This window comes from Otolemur garnettii, unplaced genomic scaffold, assembly GCF_000181295.1.
Source record: "Otolemur garnettii isolate 467f Iridium unplaced genomic scaffold, OtoGar3 scaffold00010, whole genome shotgun sequence".
Taxonomy (NCBI): domain Eukaryota; kingdom Metazoa; phylum Chordata; class Mammalia; order Primates; family Galagidae; genus Otolemur; species Otolemur garnettii.
This window is the reverse complement of record NW_003852405.1, coordinates 2,170,638-2,176,713: the sequence shown is the minus strand read 5'-3', so window position 1 is coordinate 2,176,713 and position 6,076 is coordinate 2,170,638. Positions and strand designations below refer to the sequence as shown.

The 6,076-nt window shown below is 46.9% G+C and overlaps 1 protein-coding gene across 2 annotated transcripts in view; it reads right to left on the bottom strand.

Annotated features, from left to right (window-relative positions):
* MYBPHL (myosin binding protein H like) overlaps window positions 1-6,076 on the bottom strand; it is a 33,211-nt gene that overhangs the window by 22,336 nt on the left and 4,799 nt on the right. The gene's annotated exons all lie outside the window — the stretch shown is intronic.

The following is a 6,076-nucleotide window of genomic DNA, read 5'->3' as shown; positions in this document are numbered from 1 at the left end:
GGCTGGATTCAAACCCGCCACCTTAGGTGTATATGGTTGGCGCATTAGCCGCTTGAGCCACAGGCCCTGAGCCGATCAACATAATTTAAGTATGAACAAAAGTTTCACTATAGGTTCAAACGTGCTATGAGATAAAAAACTGTCCTAGAGAGTGTTAGTTGGCAGAAAGAGCACTAAAGTGCAAGCCTACTGCTTCTTTAGTCTGTAACTCTCAAGTACTGACTTTTCATCAGGTGAGATTTTGTGTGCAGATTTTGTCTTTCCACCTCACCCCTTTTCTACATTTGTCCTTAATGATCCTTTTTTTTTTTTTTTTTTGAGACACAGTCCCACTCTGTCACCCTGAATAGTGCCGTGGTATCATAGTTCACAGCAACTTCAAACTCCTGGGCTTAAGCAATTTTCTTGCCTCAGCCTCCCCAGTCAGTAGCTGGGACTACAGGTGCTGCCACAATGCCAACCTAGTTTTTCTATTTTGGGCAGACATGGGGGTCTCACTCTTGCTCAGGCTGACTTTGAACTCCTGAGCTCAAGCAATCCACCCACCTCAGCCTCCCAGAGTGCTAGAATGCTGGGATTACAGGCATGAGCCACTGGGCTAAGCCATATATATTTGTTTTTTCTTTGAGACAGAGTCTCATTCTGTTGCCCTGGGTAGAGTGCTGTGTCACCATAGCTCACAGCAACCTCAGTCTCTTGGGCTTGAGCAATATTCTTGCCTCAGCTTCCCAAGTAGCTGGGACTACAGGAGTGAACTGCCACACTTGGCAAGTTTATCTATTTTTTTTTTTTTTCATTTTTAGTAGAGATGGGGTCTCATTCTTATTCAGGTTGGTCTCGAACTTGTGAGCTCACGCAATTCACTGCATTGTCCTTCCAGAGTGCTAGGATTACAGGTGTGAGCTACTGCTCCTGGCCAAGGCCACTTTCAATGTTAATCCTGACCTCCCAGTTTGGAGGAGACTCAGGAGAATACTTTCCGTGCTCCTGCCTCCAGGCAGCACTGACGTCATCACAGAGGGAGCAGCCCTCTGAGCCCCTTCTTCTGTGCGGCTGCCCCACTCTGGCGCCAGCTTGGTGTTCTTCCAGTTTGTGGAGGATCACTTTGTACAAACAGAATCTGGGAAAGATTAGGTCCACCACTCACTTTCCCCTGATCCCCCAGGCATGTCCCAATAGAGAATGAAGATTAGATAACATTTATTGGCTTCCAGGATGAAGACAGGAGATGCTCAGGAAAATGCTGAGTGTAAGTTTTGGGAATGAAGACCCAGTGTGTGTTTCTCCTCTCGGGACACCTCAGGCAGTCTTGCTGCCAAAGTGCAAACATCCCACCTGGGTTCCTTTGGTGGCCTGCCTGAGACTGACACCATTTTCTGGCATTCTCAGGGCTGCTGTCTCCTCCTTTCTCGGGCAGAGACAGTCACCGGCTGCTGTTATCTTAAGTAGAATGTGAAAGTACCTCACTTCTCACCAACAGCCCAGGCATCCTGCCACGTTTATGCCCGGCAGTTGGAAGAACTTCACCCCTGGTACATTCCTGTGGCAAACAGTATGAGTACTTGATAGTGGATTCCAAATTTTCTGATAACAAACATCTCCCTGTAAATACGCTCTTGACTCTTCACTATGTGTTTACTTATGTTTTGAACTGTTTATTACATTATATGAAGCAACAATTTCAATGATGAAATTTAAAATAAAATAGTTGGGTGTGCCTGTAGTCCCAGCTACTCAGAAGGCTGGGGCTGGAGGATCACTTGAGTCCAGGAGTTCCGGACTGCAGTGTGCAATGATGGCGCCTGTGAGTAGGCACTGCATTCCAGTCTGGGCAACGCAGAGAGATCTTGTCTAAAAATAAAATAAAATAAATGGAGGTTCTACTGTGTTCTTTCCACACCTCAATTTGTAGAGCATTGTCTGGAGAACTTTCCTCCCACAGTCTCCCTAAAGGAGATCCCTTAGCCTTCGTGAATGACCGTAAGTGCAAATACACCATGCACGCTGTCCATTTTATTTCTCTAGTTTCCATTTTTGCTGTGTGGCTTGTGTGTTCACCTTGGCTGTGCCTCAGACTGCCCCTCAGGAATATGTGATGAGGGGACTTGAGTGATTGTATGCTCAGGGGTCGACCGCCTCAGCAAGAACACTACAGCGACAGAGGTCCAGCAGCCAAGTGACCGACCCTGCTCTGTTTAGGAGGGGGTGGGGAATAGAGAACAGAAGAAGTATTTGTGTGATGTGTTCCTCTCCTGTGGCCATCTTGGCAAGCAACCAAGGAGTTGAAAACAGGCGGATATGACTTAAGGGTTATTTGAAAAAGAGGGCTGTAATTGGAAAGGAGGGTCCAAACCGTGTCTTGTCAGACTTGGTTCCTACCATTGGATGGGGAGATAACCTTTCACATTTGCTGGGGGAGGGCTGGAGAGAAGGCGGCTCTGCTGTTCCTTGTGCAGCCTACAGACAGCATTGTGAAGGGCCCGAATAAGCACCCAGAACAAGGAGAAGACCAGAGAGGAAGGGCTCAGAGGAAACTCCCAGTTAGCTGAGAAGTTGTGCCTGGCACCTGCCTGCATATCTAGGACTGTATGCCTGAAGGGCCTGTCCTCTGAGCATGGCCTATGTGTCCACTCACCTGCCTGCCAATGGGACCACAGCCAGAACACCTGAACTAAAGAGAAAAATCAACGAAATAGGTCTTCGTGGAAAATAAATTGAGGTGGGGGAATTCAGGGAGGACGAGATAGAGAGGAGCCCCAGCTGGGGCAGAGGCACAGAGGAGGAAGGCTGCCAGAACCTAGGACGGGGTCTCACTCTCCCTGGAGGGCTCCCATGCCAGTTCTTTGCTTATCAGTGGGATTTTCTGACAAGATGATAAAACTTAAGTCTGGGATGGTCCAGACTCTCTGAGGACGGATAGGTGAGGATTCTGCTCTCAGGAGGCTTCCGCACACCCAGGGGGAGGGTGGAGGATGGGTGTGAAGCCAAAGCAGCTGACAAAGCGCCTAGGTGGCAGGTTTGACAGCTCCAGATGCCCGGTCAGCAGCAAGTTCTCTAAACACCCAGGCCGCAACCTGACCCTTTGCTAAGATGTTACTATGCAGGCTCATTGCAGGCTCATCTCTTCTCACACATCCGCAGTCAAGTGAGGTGCAAATTGTACTGACCTTGGGGAGGTCTGGCTTCCCCTGAGGCCCAAGGTCTTTCTCCTCCTCAGGTGCCAGGAGGGCTATGAACCAAAGCCTAGAGCCCCAAAGCAGAGCCTGGGTTTTCTAAGACTAGTCTTTGACGGTCTCAATTTGGTTCTCTCCCTTCACAGAGTCTTGGGGAAAAGACATTTGGAAAACAGCTGAGAGACTGAGTTCTGAGCTATGTTGCTATTAGCACTGTATTTCTCTGAGACAGAATGCTGTCTAATTCTTTCTCAAAAAATTATTAGCGGAGACTACTTTATGCCCAAAGATCTTGACTCTTAACAATTAGAAAATTCCTCCTAATATATACCCTGATATTTTTCTGCTGAAGTCTATGCCCATTTTCTTATTCTCATTGGAAATAATTGTTCATGTCTTCTCATAATTCCCTTTCTCGGCTTTACTTTATTCCAGCAGTTCTCTACGGGCTATATAGTTCAGACTGATGTTATTAACTATGGCCTGGAGAGTAAAGAACCAAGATTCACTGGAGAGGTGGAGAGGGGAGTGTGTGTCTGTGTATGTGCATTTGAGTGTGTGTGTGAGTATGCCTACATACACCTGTGCATCTGTGAGTGAAGGGTTACCAAAGGAGGGCAAATGCACAAGGCCAGCTATGGCTTTGAAACTAACCAGAGAATCCCAGGAATCCAAGAAGTCACAGGTTTTCTAAAAGAAGCATTAGAATATGCCTAGGACATGGACTTGGCTTTTTCAGAAACCTGTCTGGAGGAGTGTAATGAGAAAGGAGTTCAGGGAATCTCAGAAGTATCTTCCAAAGGACACGAGCGTCCCCTCCTTGGAGACCATGAAATTAAGGTCAGGGCTGGGTGCAGCAGCTCACGCCTATAATCCTAGCAGTCTGGAAAGCCAAGGTGGGAGGAACCTTTGAGCTCAAAAGTTCGAGACCAGCCTGAGCAAGAGTGAGACCCCATCTCTACTAATAATAGAAAAACTAGCCCAGTGTTGTGGCAGGTACCTATAGTCCCAGCTACTTGGGAGGCTGAGGCAGGAGTTTGAGGTTACTGTGAGCTAGGCTGATGCTATGGCACTCTCCACAGGGTGCTAGCATGAGACTCTGTCTCAAAAAAAAGAAAAGAAAAGAAAAAAGAAAAAGAAACTATGGTCAGAAAAAATGAAAGTGCGTTGTCGCTCACGCCTGTAATCCTCGCACTCTGGGAGGCCGAGGTGGGTGGATTGCTTGAGCTCAGGAGTCCAAGACCAGCCTGAGCAAGACTGAGACCCTGTCTCTACTAAAAATAGAAAAATACAAGCTGGCTGTTGGGATGGGTGCCTGTAATCCCAGCTACTCAGGAGTCTGAGGTATGAGGATCACTTGAGCCCAGAAGTAGGAGGTTGCTGTGAGCTATGATATCACAACACTTAATCCCAGGGTGACAGAGTAAGACTCTGTCTCAAAAAAAAGAAAAGAAAGAAAGAAAGAAAAGGACACAAACAGGCAACATTACTCTGAGGAAAAGACTCTGTCATATTAGTTTCCCCCCCCCCACCATGTTTGATGGCTTTAGCCTGGGCTTACTGTCACTCTTTCCAATACTGCTCCAGTCAAAATTCCTGGTGACCCTTCCAGATGTCCTGGCCTGCCACTCTGCCAATGACGTAGTACTCCCTGTTGCAGCCACTGGTTCTTGTGGTCATTCTGTAGACCAGAACTGCAACCCTCCTGTGATCTGAACTGCAAGCACCCCACTCTCTTATCACCCCTTCTATGACAGAAATGGGTAACTGTTCACCAAAATCCAAGTTATCCTTTCTACGATGTAGTTCTCTCTGAAAAGTGGACATGTCCTAGACTTCCTTACTATATGACCATGAGACTGGTTCTTGCCAATGAGATGTGAGTGGAAATGGTGAAAATTATTTCTGGGAGAAGACTGGGGTTTTTGTTTGTTTTTTTCTTTTCAGACAGAGTCTCACTGTGTCGCCCTCAGTAGAGTGCTGTGGCGTCACAGTTCACAGCAACCTCAAACTCATGGGCTTAAGCGATTCTCTTGCCTCAGGTTCCCAAGTAGCTGGGACTACAGGCCACTGCGCCTGGCTGTTTTTTTGTTGCAGTTGTCATTGTTGTTTAGCTGGCCCAGGTCGGGTTCGAACCTGCCAGCTTGGGTGTATGTGGCCAGCGCCCTACCCACTGAGCTATGGTCGCCGCCTGGACCAAGTCTTTTAAGCAGTGCGTTTTCTATTTCTCCTTCTGCTAGCTGTATGCAGATGATCACAGGACGCTAAGGAATGGCAGAGCCCCAGGATGAAAGAGCCTGGGTCCCTGAGTTACTGTGTGGAGGAGACCTATGTGCTGAATAGGAACATTTGTTTTCCATTCTGATACTAGTGAGACATCTGTTGTTTCTGAGATCTATTTGTTTCATCAACGAGTAGTATCCTACTATAATCTCTATTCTTCTATTTCACTTCCTCTAATGCTCCAATATCAGCAATTCTTTAACACCACGGAGATCTGTGATTCGCTACCCCACTACCCTCTCACTGCCTAGCACCCCTCGCACACGCTTTCTTCCCCATCCAACTTAGATTCCACGGTCAGTCGTTATTATACTCATTCTTGTGCACACTTACTCAAATCCTCTAATCTTCTTTCCTTCATTGCACCTTCCTGGCAATACCCAACCCTGGTCAAATAAACTTTCCACCTGCTCACTGCCTGCTTCCATACAGAATAACATGACTGGGGAAAAATAGAAAATTATCCTGACTTTAACTAGAGGGCCATGAACAATGACACTACCTGCAAGTAGATCCTGTCAACAAGACTCCTGAGTTCACCCAATTGCTTGTTCTCCTCAATGACTGTTGCACACTTTCCTCTTCTTTTATATATATATATATATTTTTTTTTTTTTTTT